Source organism: Neovison vison, chromosome 1 (assembly GCF_020171115.1).
Source record: "Neovison vison isolate M4711 chromosome 1, ASM_NN_V1, whole genome shotgun sequence".
NCBI classification, from domain to species: domain Eukaryota; kingdom Metazoa; phylum Chordata; class Mammalia; order Carnivora; family Mustelidae; genus Neogale; species Neogale vison.
The window spans coordinates 361,548-379,566 of NC_058091.1; positions in this window are offsets into that span (position 1 = coordinate 361,548).

An 18,019-nucleotide genomic window follows, 5' to 3' on the forward strand; every position below is an offset into this window, starting at 1 on the left:
GGGGTCTGGCCATAGCCACCTGATCCGGCTGGTTCTTCTCCGGTGCCAGCAGGGGCTTCTAAGACCCACTGCGTCTCTGGCTGTAGAGACGCTTGGTCTTCCCTCTGTCCTCACAGGGCCTGACCCCAGCTCTGCGCCCCTCTGAGCGCCACCGCCCTGGCCGTGGGTCTCCGGGAACTCTGAGCGAGCCTGTGTCCTCACCCTCCTTCCTGTCTCCTTGCGACTATGCGGCCGCCCTTCCCCCTCCAGCGCCTGCTCTTTGACATCAGGGCGTGTTTTCTAGCCAATGGGTCTCCAGTGTTGCAAGGGTTTCTCCGTAAATGAGCGTCTGTAGTTGGGACCGCAAGGCCATGCAAAACCGTAATGGAAGCCGTGGGACCCCAGCTCTGTTTCTGCCTCTGCTCAGTGGTGGGAGCCAGCTTTCTGCAGGGGTCAGGTCAGGAAAAATAAAATGTCACTTTTTATGTTTATTCAGAATGAAGATATCTTTATTAAGCTCATGGAAAAATGCACACCCTACAATTGAGATTATCTGCTTACTTGAATAGAAGAATAACAATGAGGAAATTTGCCACTGAATTTAGGGCCTCTACTATGTAATTATCTGGGCATTCATTTTTTTAAACTTTTTTTTTTTAATAACATCTGACCATTGCAAAAGAACTCAAATACTCCAAAATCTCACACTAGGAAAAAAAAATAATTCTCAAATATTATATTTCAGATTTTTCAATGTACATGTAAAATACAAATTAAAAATAAAGAAATGACATCACTTACAGATTTTATTCTATTATGGGCTCGCTTTCTGACTGTAGAGATAAGCATGCTTCATGTAAAACACTCAAACTTCTCTGAAAGGAAGAAAATTAAAAGTACTGTCTGCCCCCTCCGTACAATCACTGTTGACAGTTGGTGGGTATCCTTTCGGACTTTTCTTTGCTGAACAATCACACATGATTTATCTGTTTTAGAGACGCAGTGCGTTACACATTGGTTACCACTTTTCTTTCTCATGACTGTGCTCTCTTTTCATATTGTAACAGATGGTCTGTCTAACTCTCAAGGCTACATTGTATTTCATTTTATAAGTGGTTACTTACATCAGTTTCACAGTTACAGCAATGTAGCACACATTCTCCCCTGTCGGCGCTGGGTTTATGTGTGTATCTGGGGTGGGCCCGCATTTGAATTTGCATGGCCTCACACATCTGAGGAAGTTTTCACTTCTCAGGTCCTTTCTAAGGCCCTATGGTGATTTTATAATCATAATTTTGAATTCTCTTAACAAGGGAGCTCCCCAATTCTATCTGTTTCATGTGCTCCCAAATCAACATCTGCTCCTGCCTTTTTGGTGAGGAAATCACTTTTAGATTTTTTTTCTTTTAAAGTGCCTAGATTCCTTCTTTCAACCACAGCCCAGAATAGACACAGCAACTGGTTTTCATCTCGTGTTAATTTTAAATCACATACTGGAGCTACCTGGAGTGCTGAATTCAGGATTGGGGGGGGGGGTTACTGCTCCCCAGGAAAGAGAGTAGAGGGGATTAGCAATGTCTGTGTTGGGTGTGGGAATCTGAGGCACGCACTCTGCTTACTAGATGTTGATATCCTGGATCGGAAAATTCTGTTTACCTTTGTTATATTCTGTGGCCAGGAACTGGCACATTTTTATCTGTGAAGGAGTAGAGAGGAAATATTTTAGGTTTTGTGAGCCATCAACTCTGCTGTAAGCTGAGAGCCGCTGTTGTCAGGAATGTGGGTTCTGATCATATTTTATTTACAAAAATAGGCTGCTGGCCAACTTGCTTGAACACTATAGTTTTCTGACTTCTGCTCGACACTGTTGGGATACCCCCTTGCCTAACAGGATTTCCATGCGCAAACTAGAGAATGTGCATGAGATCCGACTTTCTCTCAGCTAGAAAGACCTGCTTCTTTACAGAGGGAGATGACTGTCTCAGCCTTTTTTGACTTAGATGTTTAAATGTGCAAAATGGATTAGGCTGTGATTATTCACATTAAATTGATTTTTGCTTTACAAAAGGATTCATCAGGGTTTTGTTAAAGAAAGAACTGTTTTCAACGCATGTGAATGTCGATTTTCTGCCTGAGAGATGGAGAAACCAAGCTGAAACCTTTGGCATCTGTCTACTTACAGGCTGAGCAGAACTGAAAATAAAGGCCCTCAATGAGAAAATAATACAATGCCTCCCGCTTCCAGTTTTCAAACCCTACATGTGAGAAGACAAAAGGATTGCACCTTGAAAACCTTGACAAGGGCATGGAGCAGCCCCGGGCTTCTGAAGAGTAAGTCATGGCAGACAGCCTGGAGGAGAACCGAGCCCCAAGTGTCACTTAGCTGGTAGTGAGTTTACCTTCTTGCCCTCTAGTGTCCCTGGCTGCACCAAATGTGGCCTCAGGCCCAGTGGGTATGGGGCAGACAGAGCGAATGTAGGAGCGGCTCTGGTCCTGGCCCATGAGAGGGAGGGGGGATCCTAATGTCCACTCAGAGTAGGGAACCCCATTTTCCTTCTTTTCCTTGTTTCTCTGTGTCCTGTGTCTTGGCCCCAAGCTGCCCCCATGAGGCTCTTGCAGTAGCATGTGGAGACTTAAGGCCCAGTGCCAGGGGTGGGGCTCTCCTCTCTGACAGGAGGGCTGAGGTCTCTGGCCCATGTGGGGTGCTCTTGGGGGAGGTCTGGTCAGCACGGAGCTGACACCGGAGCCCCAAACCACAGAAGTCAGAGTGGAGTTTGCAGCTAGAATCCTGCCAGATGGCTCTCCTGCCGCAGAACTGAAAGGTGACCCTGCATCCAAGGACAGAAGATTCAGAAAGTAGCCTGCATGTGAACAACCAGGAAAGTCCCCACTATTCCTGGGGAAGCGCGGTCACGGACCCCGAAGCTCCCGTAGGTGTTGGGATCGCCTGAGAAAGACTCCCAAGCAGCTGTCGGGAAATTCTCCAAGTGAAGATGACACTTAAGAATGGAAAGGTCCGGAGTCTCCGCAAAGAGACAGAAGATGCAAAGAACTTCATAGGCTCTTGAGAATGGAAACACATCAGCCTGAGCGAAACAAGACTGAACCCTCTCTTGGATGGGACTGATAACAGCTCAGGCACCAGCCCTTGGGTGGCCACAGCAGGCGGCAGCGTTCAGTCTCCCACAGCCGTGGTCCCCGGTCCCCCTCCCCTCGGGGTGCCTGCTGAGTCTGTGTCCGTGTGGGAGGTGACCTCGGTCCTCCCTTGCCCGTGCTCAGAGCCAACATCAGGTGGCTGCCTCTCGTCAAAGCTGTCCTGACTCCAGGGAGAGCCCACTTCCTCTCCAAACACTCACTTACTGGGTCACGCTCATACTGCAGAATCTTCCTTTCTTAAAGTCAATTGACTTGGACCTTAATTTCATCTCAAAACTGCTTCCCAGTGCACCCAGATTCATGTCTGACTGAACTGTGGGAACTGGGTATGTCTCAGGGTGTAGGAACTGGGCACGTCAGAGTCTGGCCGGCAGTACACATATTGACCAAGAACGCCTCACTTCGGGCAAGAAACACAGACCTACACGTTCAAGAGGATGAATGAACTCCGAGAAGATAAACTCAGAGAGATCCATGCCAAGATACAGCCTAATTTAGTTATCTGAAAACTGAAGACAAAAGCTGCAGAAGTTAGCCGGAGAAAAGTGGCAGGGAGAAGCAGTCCGCACCTGGTCTCTCACCAGGAAGCCCAGGATAGAAGGGGAAGCAGAGGAGCATCTTCCGAGCCCTGAAAGGAAAGAAACGCCAACACAGACCTCTGGTCCTGCCGCAATGGAGGTGAGAAAAAGTCAGTCCCCATGAAGGAAGACGCAGACGGGTCTGCTCAGGAGTCACTGTGGACAGAAGGAAGATGCTCCAGAAGGAAGTCGGGACCCCAGCTCCTGAGGAAATGCAGAGCGCCTGGGCACACACTACATTCCTTTCCTCCTCAGGTGTTCTTTGGAATACGTTTTACAAAAGCAAACCTGGGGACCTCGCAGTGTGTAGATGTACAAGGCATGGAGTACAGGGGGACGTGTAGTGGTGGGATTTCTACCCCCACAGCACAATAGTCGTTCTTAGAGGACCACAGAAAGCGGAGTGTGCACACTGTAACTCCTACAGCAACCACTACTAGCACTGGTCGAGAAGACAGTGACAACACCATGGCTGGATTAAAGTGGAGTTCGAGAAGGCGGGAACACGGCAGCGGAGGATGAGAAACAGAGAAAAGAGACAGAAAACAAGGACAAACTAGGAGGTCTAAATCCAAAAGTACCAATAATCCTATTAAACGTTAGTGATCTAAACACATCAGTTAAAGGACCATGAGGAAGAGTGTGCAACACAGCCAACTGTGCATGGTCTGCAGGAAGCACCCTTTGAGAGAACGGTGCCGGCAGTTTAAAGGCCGCTGGTATGGCCGCGCTACCATCACACGGCACAGGCTTCCGAGCAGAGACAATTTCCAGAGACAAAGAGGAGCATCACATCATAATAAAAAACCCAATTCACCAAGAGGACACAACAATCCTTAGTGTGTACCCAATTACAGGTTCAAAATATGTGAAGTAAAAACTGACGGAACTGAAAAGAGACACAGACCCTCTGCATTTCCAGTCAGAGACCTCAGGACTCTTGGCACAGAAACTGAGAGTGGACAGAAAATCTGAGAACAGAGCAGCAGCCCCAGCCGCCCACGGGGTCTGCTTGGCCTTGGCCGAGTGTCTCCGAGCAACGGAATACAAGCTCTGTCGGTGCTGGTGCGGCAGCGACCAAGAGAGGCCGTGTCCTGGGTCGAAACAAACCGTAGGAGGGGCACCTGGCTCACACCATCAGTGAGCATCCGATCCCTGGTTTCAGCTCAGGCTGTGACGTCAGGGGCACAAGACCGAGCCCTGCGTAAGGTCTGACGGAGATGCCCTGGCTCCCTCTGCCCTTCCCCCAACCCCCATGCTCTCTCTCAAATAAATAAATAAATCTTTAAAAAACCCCATAAGACATTGAACAGAGTTGAAAACACACGTGTTCTCTGACCTTAAAGGTATTAAACTAGAAATCAAAACAAAGAGAGGACATGAGAATCCCCAAATACGTGAGATGAAACAGAACACTGCCCAACAACCCTCGGCTCGAAAGAGGGATCTCAAGAGAAATCAGAGAACACGTAAAGAACTGTAAGACGGTGAGCCTGTATTGTCTCAGACTTTATGGGTCGCAGCCGATGCTCAGAGGAAAAAGTACATATTAAACACTCATGTCATAAAAGAAGAAAGAACTCAAAATAATAATCTAAGCCTTAAATCTTACAAATCAGAAAAAAGAGCAGATGAACTCAAGGAATTAATATAGGTGCAGAAATGAGACTGAAAACATAAAAACAATTTAGAAAAACCAATGGCCTTGAAGCTGGTCCTTTGGGATGGTCACCTGATTGACACTCTCTCAGCATGGACAGAAGAACGGAGGCAGAGGCAGAGGGAAGACATCTCCAATACCAGGAACACACAAGGGGGTCGAATGCAGGTGCAGACGTGAGGGGTGACGAGGGGACGCCAACAGCTCCCGGCACAGAGGACCTCCCTGGCAAATTCTACAAAAGCCGTACAGGAGCTGTAACATCAATACTACAGAATATCTCCCAGAAAACAGAAGATGAAGGGGGTTCACTCACCTCCTTTATGAGGCCACCCTAACCTGGACCGGGAGCCCAAACCAGGAAGTGTTAGAAACCACAGGTCATTGTCCCCACGAACACAGGTTCGGAAACACCAACAGGATGGCGGTGAGTCTTGTGGTGTGTGCACCCCCAGGCTGGGACTCAGGGGTGCTCGGCCCACAGAGCCGCCGTGCGGACCGTCTGCTGAACACCCACACCATCATGTCAACCGATGCGAGAGGAACTTCCGGCATGAACATCCACTCATTATTAAAAAAAAAAAATCCCTGGAACCAGGACCAGCAGGGACTTCCTCATCTTCATAACAGGCAGCTACAAAACACCCTCCGGCTGACTTCATGCCTCAAGGTCAAAGACTGATGCTTCCAGCGCAAGCCGGGGAAGAAGCAGATTCTACTCTCCGTTCTCACCTCACGCTGGAAGCGCTCCCAGCAAAGGTGTGCAGGTTGGGAAAGAGCTGAAGTGTCCATAGACAGCACGATTGTCCCCCTACGAGCCCTGAAGACACACCCACAATAACCTCCTAGAGCTAATTGTGAGTTTAACAAATTTGTAAAATACAAGATCAATATATAAAAATCAGTCTTAATCTATAAAGCGATCAGTAGTGGAAGCTGAAATTAAAACCAGACTACCACTTGTAAGAGCACCAAAACATGAAATATTTAGTCGTAAATCCGACAGTACATGTACAGAGTTTATGTGCTGAAAATTACAAAATGCTAATGGAAGTAATCAAACACCCACACAAATAATGAGGTTTGTTAATTGGGAAACTCATCCCTACTCAATAACACTCAACTACCTCCAAGTTAACCTGCATATTAAATGAAATTCCAGTAAAAATCCTAAATAGATTTAACATGTATATGTAGAGAAACTGATTTTAAATTTTACATAGAACAGCAAAATTAGAATAGTGGAAACAGTCCTGAAAAAGAAGAATAAAGTTGAAGCAGACACAGTACCTGGTACCGAACGTTGTTGTAGGTAAGACAGCACAGTATCAACAAAGACAGACACAGGGAACCACAGAGCAGAGTCGTGGCCTGGAAGCAGAACCACGCAGGTGCGGCTGCGTGAATCAGTGGCTCCAAGATTAGTTCAGTGGGCAGATGTCACACCGGCAGCTCCCTAAGAAAACTAAACTGCATTAAAATGACAGCTTCCCATTTTGTGAGAGACACTGTTGCCAGAGGAGAAGACAAGCCAGACAGACACCGGCAAACTACAGGTGGACAAGGGTTGTGCCCAGTGTGGAGAGGACGCTCGGTACTGAGAAAGAAGCAGCAGTTAGAAACAGGCAGACTATGTGAGTACGTCCGAGGATGCAAAGACGGAACCTGGCGCTTGGGGGGCGCTTAACATCATCGACTCTCAGGGCGGTGCCCGTTGCAGCCCAGATGGTTAAAACAAAACCAGCAACCCCAAGTGCAGACATGGTGCGGAGCTCTGAGGACTCACGTGCCCCAGGCGGGAATGTGGGCGCCGGTCCAGCGGGTCAGCCACGCCCACCGCACACGACACAGCAGCGCCCTCTCACTCCAGGAGTGAGACGTGGCCTTCACCCCAGAACCTGCACACGAATGTCTGCAGTCCCTGTTCTCACAATTGGCAAGAACCAGAAATAACTCCAATGTTCCTTCGAGGCTGAATAGACTTAGCCACCGTGGTCCAAGCCGTGGAGCACCGCTGGGCCGTGAGAGGCTCGTGTGGAGGAAGAGCAAGACCTCTGCTGAAGGAAAGAATCCAGACCCAGAGGTGAGATGCGAAGTATTCCATTTGCCCCAGTAAGGCAGAGGTCAAAACCAGAGAAACACTTGGGGGTGTGGGCTGGGGTGTGTTTGTGTGACATGGGGGCTGCCCTGGGTGCTAGGGCTGGGTGCTGGGGCTGGGTGCTGGGTGCTGGGGCTGGGTGCTGGGTGCTGGGTGCTGGGTGCTGGTGCTGGGTGCTGGGTGCTAGGGCTGGGTGCTCAGGCTGGGTGCTAGAGCTGGGTGCTGGGGCTGGGTGCTGGGTGCTGGGTGCTGGGGCTGGGTGCTGGGTGCTAGGGCTGGGTGCTCAGGCTGGGTGCTAGAGCTGGGTGCTGGGGCTGGGTGCTGGGTGCTTACTCAGGCTTATACTGCAGTGAAAGTCATGAGCGGTGCTGGAAGGTCAGGCTGGTGCTGAAAACAGCAGGAAGCCCAGTCCCCCCCCACCCACCCAGTCCCCCCCCAGGGGCACACCGAGGGGTGTGCTTGGGAAGGACAGTGTGGAAGGGGCCTGGCCAAGGGCAGGGCTGGACCTTGGTTCTGCTCAGAAGGCGGCAGGCTTGGAGGGCTGTCGAGCGGCAGGCCCTCGGAGGCAGCCCTCTCCCCACGCTGCAGGCTCAGCTGGACCTCACTCTTGCTGACACGAAGCAGACTCCAGGCGTCTCGCGGGAGGAGGGCTGTGAGCCGCCCCCGCTCCGGGTCCTGACGCTGGGTCCAGGCCCTGGAAAGCCCCGCGAGGGCGGCTGGGAAGATGGGCGCTCAGAGGGGCAAGGGCACCTCATTTTAAATGGTTAAGTGGAGGAAATACTCAGTTCATTTGACAGAAATATCCTCTGTGGGGGTGTGCATGGAAAATGCTTGGAAAACTTACAGTCAATGGAAAACCGTCTGCTTCGGCCAAGACAGTGGCTTCTGCTGCTGACCCCAGGCCCAGCCTCCAGCCTGACCCTCAGAAAGCACCTCTCCTCTTCGGAATGGGGCCCTTCCCCATTCCCGGCGCTGCCAGATTCCTGAAGCTGCCACCATCGCCTGAACAGCCCAGAAGCCGGTCCCCATGTTGTCTGCGTTCATCTGGGGAGGCTCAGGGTCCCCGAAACCCAGCGGCCCTTCCTCACAGCATGTTCCCTTCTCTGCTCTGCCTGGAGCTCTGCCCCTTGTGGGTCATGGACATGCTGAGCTGCCTCAGTGGCCCTTTCTGAGCAGCCGGCAGCCCGGGCCAGCCTGGGAAAGCCGGGAGGAAGGGTGCTGCCCCCATCACCACCGCCTCCCCGGGCGACGGGCTGGGAGGCAGACCCCAGGACCCTGAGACCCGAGCTTCCGGCTTGGCACAGCGAGAGAAACAGCCGCTTTCCTGCCGCGTGGGCATAAGCGGAGCCGACCGGCAGCCTGGACAAGGCGAGCGCCAGCTGAGGCGGACGGCACTGACTGTTCTTGTGTTACACGTTCTTACTGCTCTCTTGCTTACTGAGGACCTACTAGATCCAAGGCGTCCTGTCTCAGGTCACTGTTCCCGTGGGCCGGCACCCCCGAAGCCGCACACGCTAGTCCTGGGGGCTCGGTGACGCCTCGTCGTCCCTCCCTGGAGAGGCCTGCGATTTCAGGCAGGATCTCGAGAATGTTTTGCTGAGTTTCACTGTGCATTCGCGCCACACCAGAGCTGGCCTTCCCTCTCCTGCCGGTGGAGAGAGGTGGTGTCGGACGCACACACCGGCGGGACGGTGGGCTTGTGGAAACCACGCGCTTCGACGGTGTTGAACGGGGGACTGGGTCTTTCCTAACCCTTGAGCAGTGTTTGCACAACAGGACATCTTCTGCTCTTCCTGTCCCTGCACGTCTTGATCTCTTGCCCAGGATGGTGATGCTGCGGGCGGAGAGGCTGACAAAGGACGGACGTTCTGGTCCAAAGGTGACGAGGAGGGCCAATGGCTGGTGCTCCAAATTCGCCGGCAGCCCCCGAGACTGGCTGGGGGTGGAGGGTGTGCCTCGTCTGTGCCCCGGGACCCTGGGACCCTAAGGAGTCTGCCAGGATAGGGATTTCCCAAAATCAAGATAAGAGCCGGCCAGTGGAGGCATTTCTGAGCGGGCGTGGGGCCTGTCTCTGTGTGCATCGTCTCCACATAACCGAGCCACTGTGAGAACAAGGCACAGATCTAAACCCCGTTTCCAGGCAGAGCCTTGTGGCCTAGGTTGCTCGATGGCTTCCCGAGGTCACCGGGCCTGACGGGTTCTGCAGGTATCTTGGCCACAGCTATTGCGTCTGCTGTGGAGTGTGAGCTCTGGAAAGTTCTAGAAGGTCCCTTACGACTCCAAGTGTGGTCCCTGGGCCCGCTGCCCTGGTGCCGCCTGGGTGCTCATTGGAAACGCAAAATCTCACTCCAGAGCTCCTGAATCAGAGTCTGCATTTTGACAGGCCCCAGCCGACTCACACCCAAGTTTAGGAAGTGCTGATTTGGTCCAAGTGCTCCCCTGCTGGGTGTGGAGGTGCCCCCGGGCCCCTGGGTGGTCAGCGGGGTGCTGGGATTACTGTTCCCACCAAACCGACGTACTCCTGCGTGGCCCAAGCAAGGCTGGGAGGCGTCTTGAAGGGAAATTTGAAATTATGCTTTGGGTTTGGCGCCATATTAGTTTGATAAATACTTGCCTCCGTCCAGAAAGATGAGGGAGACACAGCCCCGCCTGCCTGGGGTCACCGCTTGTGAACAAACAGCACAGTCACGAGGGAACAAAGGCCAGAATCTCGAGAGAAGTCGGGGCACCTGGGGGGCTCCGTTGGTGAAGCGTCCGCCTTCGGCTCAAGTCATGATCTCAGGGTCCTGGGCCTGAGCCCCGTGTCAGGCTCCCCGCTCGGCGGAGAGCCCGCGTCTCCCTCTGCCTCTGCCTGCTGCCCTCTCTCTCCTTGTGCTCTCTGTCTCTGTCCAGTGAATAAATAAAAATCTTTAAAGAACCACACATTTCCTGCAGTGGGCCTGCTGTGGGGCACGCTGTGGGGCAGCCGTCCAGCAGGAAGCCCTTGTCGAAGGTCACCCCGCACAGCCGCCTGTTCGCCCGGCGCTGGGCCGTTCCGCTCCGGCTCATCAGCCTGGGGTGATGCGGCATTTCCTTCAGCCTGGAGGGAGCGGGGATTTGTCTCCGGAGTTAGCCTGTCCCCCGTCCCCGCTGAGGCGCTCGCTCCTCTGGACGGCCGGCTGTCCTTCCCGCCTGCTGTGGGCTCTTGAACCCCGTGTAGTGCGTAGTGCGTAGGGGAGGGGGAGGGGGGGCAGGAGGTGGGGAGCGGGGGAGGGGTAAAGTGCCTGCAGCGGACTTGCCCAGGGTCGCCGGTCTGAGGTCCGGTTTTTCTCTTTTGCTGACTTGTGCTGGCTTTGTGGGGAGAAAGCGGTTCGGACCCATCGGGGCAGAGACAGGCCCTGCCGACGAGGACCCCTCCCCCCAAGATTATTTGTTTTAAAGCAGTTTTAGGATCACAACAAAATCGAGGCAAAGGCACTGGGGCTTCCCGTGTCCCCCGGCCCCACACAGGCCCACGTGCTCCCTTGTCATCGTGTCACTCCTTGGAGGCCACGTTTGCTAGAGCCGATCCCTGTCGCCCCGAGTCCACGGTGCTCACCGGGCTTTGCTCCGGCCGTCCTGCATTCTGCGGGTTTGAGGACACGTGTGATGACGCGTACTCACGTTCTAGCCACACGGTGTTTTGTGTGGACGGTTCTCACTTCCTTTAGGTAGAGGCCTAACAGGCGTAAGTGCTGGGCCGTGTGTGAGAGGCTGCTCAGTTTCGTAGGCAACTGCCAGCCTGACTTGCCTGGTGGCTGCCCTGGGCTCACTCGCTCCGGCGCCGAGTGCGCGAGCCGGCCGCGCGGCGTCTGCGCCAGCACGGGGAGCTCCCCGCGCTCTGGGGCCGACCCGTTAGCAGGGGCGTAGCAGATGGTGTGGAGTTTGCTTTCTTGTCCTCCGTGCGTCTTCCCTGGGGAGGTGTCTGCGAAGGTCTGTGGCTCATTCTTTAAGTGGTTGTTTTTCTTTTTGTTGAGCTGTGAGGGTTCTTTGTATATGTGGGATGCGAGTCCTTTCCCAGATGTGTCTTGTGCAGATATTTTCTCCCAGTTTGTAGTCTGTCTTATCCTCTTAGACTTGGTCTTTGCGAGGCAGAAGGTTCTAAATTGAGTGTGACTTTGCTATTGGATCTAAAGGGTCAAGGCCACACCCTTGTCATCTGCTTTTCCTCCCATGTTCTCTTCTGGGAACTTTATGGTTTTGCATTTTGCGTTTGGATCTGTGATTCATTTTGAACTAATTTTCATGAGGGCTTGTTGAGCTTCATCTTTCTGTATGTGAACGTCTGGTCGGTTCAGCGCCGTTGGTTGAAGAAACCATCTTTGCTCCATTGTGTTTCCTCAGCTTCTTCCTTAAGGACCCGTTGGCTGACTTTTGTGGGTCTGTTTCTGGCTCTCTCCTGTTCAGCCGATCAGTTTGTCCGTTCTTCTGCTGACACCACACTGTCTCACTAGCTGTCGCTTGACGGCGAGCCCCGAAGCCCGGCGGTCTCCTCCAGCCTGGCTCTCCTTCACTGTCTAACCGTGGGCTGCTCTGCTCTTCGCCCCACATAAACTTTAGAGTAGGATCATCCGTATCCACAAAATACCTTGCTGGGGTTTTGACTGGGAATCTAGAGGTCAAGTTGAGAAAAAAATGACATCCTGACAACATCAAGTCCTCTTATCCGTACGTGTGGACTTTCTCTCCATTTATCTAGTTTCTGTGTTTCCTTCCTCAGAGCTTGGTAGTTGTCCTCATAAAGATCTTGTACATAATTTGTTGGATTTATACCCAAGTATTTTGTTTCTGGAGGTGCTGAGGTAAAAGGTGTTACGTCTTTAATTTCAAATTCTACTAACTCATTACTGGCGTAGAGGAAGGTGATTGACTTTCATATATTAAACTTGTAGCTATAAGGTTATGGCTGCTTTATCAGTTCCAGGGGTTTCTTGCTGGGTTTTTGGATTGATAGAACAGGTTGTGCTGTGACATTGGGTAACCCCACATGGAACAGGTTGTGCCATGGTATCTGGTGACCCCAGATCTCCCCTGCCTCCCACACCACCGGCTGGTTTCCTGTGAGGCTCCACGGGGATCGCTGGGGGCCGGCTGTGCAGGAGACAGCCCACTGGAGAGCACGAATCTGGGAGGAAGAACCTTGGTCTCACATGTCAGTCCGTAGACACCAGACAGGAGGAGTTCCCTGGCAGCTCACATCTCATTGGCCAAGGCAGCTCCTCTGGCTGCGCTGACCAGGGAGGGGCCGTGATCTTGTTGGGCCAACCCAATTCACAGCTGGCGCAGACCAAGGGCAGTTCCAGGACATGCATTTAAAAAAAAAATTTTTTTTTAAGATTTTATTTATTTATTGGTCAGGGAGAGAGAGAGAGCGAGCACAAGCAGGTGAAGTGGCAGCAGAGGTAGAGGGAGAAGCAGGATCCCCGCTGAGCAGAGAGCCCGATGCGGGACTCGATCCCAGGACGCTGGGATCATGACCTGAGCCGAAGGCAGCCGCTTAACCCACTGAGCCACCCAGGCGCCCAGGGCATGCATTTTAAAGAGAGGAGGACTTTGGCCTTCCCAGCGCAGCAGGAAGTGTCACAGCAAGACCTCATCAAGCCTCCGGACTGACCCTGACCTTGAAAATCCAATAGAGGCCAAGGTAGACCACAGACCGTTTGCTTTTCAAGAGTGGCCGTCTTCACAGAGCTGGCTGCCCGGTCGCCGAGTTCCCCGGCTGAGCTCAGGGTGGGTGGATGAAGACGAGGGCAACAGGTGGCGTCGGGCCCGCCCTGCCCCTCCCCCACAGTCCATCTCTGTCTGATGCTCCTGGATTCTTCTCTAGCACAGGTCTGTTTTCACTCGCACCGGTGTGTAAACGGCGGGCGTGTGGCTGTAAAGGCAAGAGCCACACATTCCTGTGACTTGTCCGCATAGCTCCTCGGTAGCTGGGCACGTGTCCCTGGCAGAGCTGTGTCTGAGGAACGGACGGACCCCCGTCCCCGTCCTAGAGATGCTGTGTGGGCTGCGTCCAGCTCCCACTATTATGAGTAAAGCTGTTATGAGCGTTTCCCTACAGGCACTTTGCGGACATACAGCCTCATCACTCTTGGGTAAACTTCTCAGATTGGGATTGTTGGTTCAGGGTTGGTGTGTATTTACTTTTATGAGAAACTGTGAGACTTTCTTCTACAGGCTGTCATTTATGGTTCTATGAAAGGCACGTGGAGTTTCGTTGCCTCACATCCTTGCTAGTATTTGGAATTGTCCACATTTTTTTTAAGAGAACACACAGACCTTACATTACTTGGTAATCGCGCACATCTTCACGTCTGGCCTTACCTGGAGCCACTAACGTGGCCTGTTTCTGTGGCCCTTCGCCGCCACGTGCCGGATCCCCACACTTCCCACCAGTGTGGGAAGCCGACATCATCAAGGGGTAAAACCGTACTGTAGGGCAGGAAAATGCAAGTTTGGGTCATCAGACCCTCGAGGACAAAAGTAGCCGATTTTAACTGAGAAGAATCACGTACAAGTAAAAGTGTGTTTTTGGGGTCACCTCCGCTGACTTCAGAGCCTCCGTGAAAGTTGAGCGGGTGTTGATGCTAACACCGGGTGCACGTGGCTGAGGTGGGGGTTAAGTCAACGGAAGACACCCTAGGTTTGGCTCAGGGCCACTGACGGGGCTGCTGTCCCGGCTCAGGACCATCACACACGCGGCCCCCACACGCTCTGGAGCCCAAGTGCAGGGCCGGCGATCCCCGCCCACTCACCCCGAGATGGAGGACCCAGACTGCGGGGTGAAGGGGAGAGCGTCCCGGGGCGGGGCTCCTGGAGGCCGCCCTGCCACTAGGCCTTCTGAGGGACTTCAGGGGGGCTGGGGCACCCTGAGGTCCTTTCACTGGGGCCTTGGACTTGAACTCCGTTGGACTTGAGGGTTTTGCAAGTGTTGGGATAACATAAAACACACGTCAGATTTTGTAGGTGCATAGCTGGTGCACAGAGGCCCTTCTATGATGAAAACTCTGCCGCATGTTGGACGTCTGAGTGTCTGCTTGATGTGCGGTGTCGTGTTCCTAGTGGCATGTGAGGGAGGCCCCTGGCTCCGTCCTGAGGTCTCACCCTGGGGCCCGGGGACCTTGCTGTCTGAGTCCCAGTCGTCTGGCTCTGTCTTTGTCTCAGGGGCGTGCAGCTCGCAGGGGCACCTCCCCCACCAAGTCCCTAAATCTGCTCAGCCTCGGTCCCCCCTGCATCCTGCTCGGGGTCACCTCGAAGCACGGCCGCGCCAAAGCCTGCCAGGTATGGGGTCCCCGTCTCCGTGGTGTCGGCGCGGGTCCGGGTCCCCAGGATGGCCGTCCTGACCCCCGTGAGCAGGAGCCTGAGCGACTTCCTGAGCTCCCTTTCTGAGGAGCCCTGCACCGGCCTCCCGTATCCTCCTTGGTGGGTGTCCCGAGCCGCTACCGCCAGGCCAGTGGGGAGGGGGCTCCGTGTATGCTGCCTTTCCGCTCCCCTCCCAGCAGAGCCAAGGCCCAGAAGATGAGGGTTTATGTAGCTCACACTCTTGTTTATTGACCTGGAAACGGGGCACAGGCAGGAAGGTGCACAGTGGGATCCAAGTGGTCCCGGCCGGAGATGGGAGCGTCTGGAGTCCGCCCCCGCCCCCGCGGTCCCACACCGGGTCGGCCCCGCCCCAGAACCCAGATGGGAATCCACTCTGTCTATTTCAGGACTTTCTCACTCACGATGCTGCGTTTTCTCAGCAAATCTGGACAAAACCTCTATGTGACTTAGATTTTTACTTCTTTTGGGGGCTGGTTAGTTTTCTAAATGGCCATGGGCATGTTCACGCCACTTCCCTGCTTCTGAGGCAACTCCCTGGCATTTCAGTCCCATTCCAGTCCCTTCACGTGTATTTTTTGAGATTTCCTATGTATCTGCCTTTACTCTTCGAGGGATTTCCGATTGGAATGGAGACTGAAAACTGTCATTATGTAAGAAAAGGCAGCATAGAATTAGGAGCTGAATTCAGTGGTCCTGAGCGTAGAATGCGTCCATTCGGGGCAGCAGGGGTGGGTGTGAATTTCCTGGGGGGCTGTCCCTGCAGGTGGTCAGGTCTGGACGTCTCAGGGAAGTTGCCAGCCCTTCTGTGTCCCCCGTGAAAGGAGGCACAGTGGAGTGCATCGGTTACGACAAGGGGGTGACGAGGCACTTGAGAAGGCGAACAGCACGACTCTGTGATGTCACGTTTCAGAGACCATTTTGGCTGGGACCTGCAGGCAGGTCCCGTGAAGGCGGCAGCAGGACGCCCTAGCGTCTCTTGGAGCGGACGGTGGTCTGAATCCTGGAGGGAACAGAGGGCGGAGACACGTCTGGAGCGGAGAGACCTGGGACGGCTGGAGGAGGACGAAGGCCTGGGGCCACCCGGGGCTGGGAAGGCAGCGCTGCCCGGAGAGAAGGTGAAATGAGGAGGGCAGGCTCTGGCGACCCTCCTACCTCTGTCCTCCTTTCTTCTGCAGGAGGGCGCGGCAGCTCCAAGTCAAGTTCCGGGCACTTTTCCCACCTCTTGTGATACCCCAGGATTTCCCCATGAAGTTCTATCTTCAGCGCATTTTCTTCCAAATTCTGGGCCGACGGGTCTGTGCTTAGCTACAGTGACTGTTGGCAGCTAGAGGATGAGCGGTTCGGAGAGGAAGGAACGTCGCTTTTGGTCCCCCAGAATGCCAGCTGCACACTGGGCAGCAGCCGGGAGCTGCATCCTTGGTGCCGGGACCGCAGGCCGCTGGGGCTGCATGTCGGAGGGGCTACACCCGGGCTGTGATGCGGCCGAGGCCGGTGGGACCCTGGGAGGAGCAGGGTCTCCGGAGCCGCTGGCAGGACTGACGACTGCCGCCTCCTCTTCGGCTCTGCTCCTTGTTCGGGGTCGAGCCGCGGAGGGATGGGTGGAGGCCGGGCTCGGGGTCCTCAATGCAATGGCTCCGTCCTTGTGAGAGGACCAGAATTCTGTCTTTAAAGAAGACTAGTTTTTCCAAGATTAATGCATTTTAATGGACTTTACTAGCATATAAAATATAGATAGGCAAAAGGTAAATGATGGGAATCACTCAGAAACCATCACCCAAGGTAATTATTGTTATCATTTTGTTTGCTTTTTTTTTTTTTAAAGATTTTATTTATTCATTTGACAGACAGAGATCACAAGTAGGCAGAGAGGCAGGCAGAGAGAGGAGGAAGCAGGCTCCCTGATGAGCAGAGAGCCCGATGTGGGGCTCGTTCCCAGGACCCCGAGATCATGACCTGAGCCGAAGGCAGAGGCTTTAACCCACTGAGCCCCCAGGCGCCCCTGGAGTTTTGTTTTCGATGCTTGCTTGCACACCTCTTCTCCTTCCAGAGTGGAAATCTGTGGCATAAACTTGTAATCTATTTTTTCACTTCCAAGTGGATTTTGGTGACATTTCTGGGCTGTGGACTAGTAAATAGTAGTAAACATACTTCCACAACCCAGTTTTTCACGGCCACAAAAAGTCCACGGCGTGGGCGCGGCTGCATTTGTGGAACCCGCTCCCGGTGTCTTCGGGCTGTGCTCAGGGTTTCTGTGTGGCGTTGGGAAACGGCGATCTGGCCGAGAGGAGGCTCGCCGGCCTCGGTGTTCTTGCCCTCCGGGAGGCCGCGTGCAGAGAAGCCCTGCCAGGCACACGCCTCCCCGGAGAGCAAGGCCGGCGTGTTTGTCAGGGCCGCAGGCCCTCGCCCGGAACCCGTGTTAGAAGCGTCTACGCACGGGTGTGGCCTGGGCCTCTCGAGCGCCTGAGGGAAAGGGTCTGGTGGGGGGGGAGGGCTGGGGGTTTGGTGCCGAGAACACCAAGCATCTCAGTGGTTCCCCGTGTCTGAGCCGGGCGCCTCCTGCCTTCCGCCAACATCCCTGGACTGCGGCAGCTTCTCCCGCCAGCTCGTAGGTGGCGACATCTCAGACTTCTCATGGTCCTTGCCACGCTGTGGCTGTCTGAGGTTCCGGGCAGGTGGAAAAGCACATGACGCCTGCCATGCACCTGTGACGACGTCACAATTCTGACAGGGTCCCTGCTGTCCTTCCGGGTGGAGGCCAGCCTAATCCGGGGCCATGTACTGTGGTGCTGGGACTGTCTGCTGTCCCAGGTCCCCGGGGGCCCCCAAGAGCTCCTGCTCCGTCCTGGGTGCACTAGGGAGACTGGGACCCCTGGGGAGGGCCCACTGTAGTTGGAGGACATGCCCCCTGCCATGCCCTTGCCATGCTGGCCACTCGCCTCTGGGTTTGGGTACTCCGTAGAGGGTCCGTTCCTCTCTCCTGCGGGAGCACGTGCTGGTCAGTCTGGGCCACTTGCCCGGTCCTCTCCTGCTGCCAGGAAGGCATAGATCTGTGAGGACAGCCCATTCCAGAGCGCGAGTCATGCCTTGAGTCAGCACGGCCATTTCCTGGGGAGGCACTAGGGAGAGGAAGCGGCAGCGGTGCCTGAGGACATCCTTCAGGAGCCTCCCTGGAGAGCTTCATGCTGGCTTCTGAGGACCACATTCTGC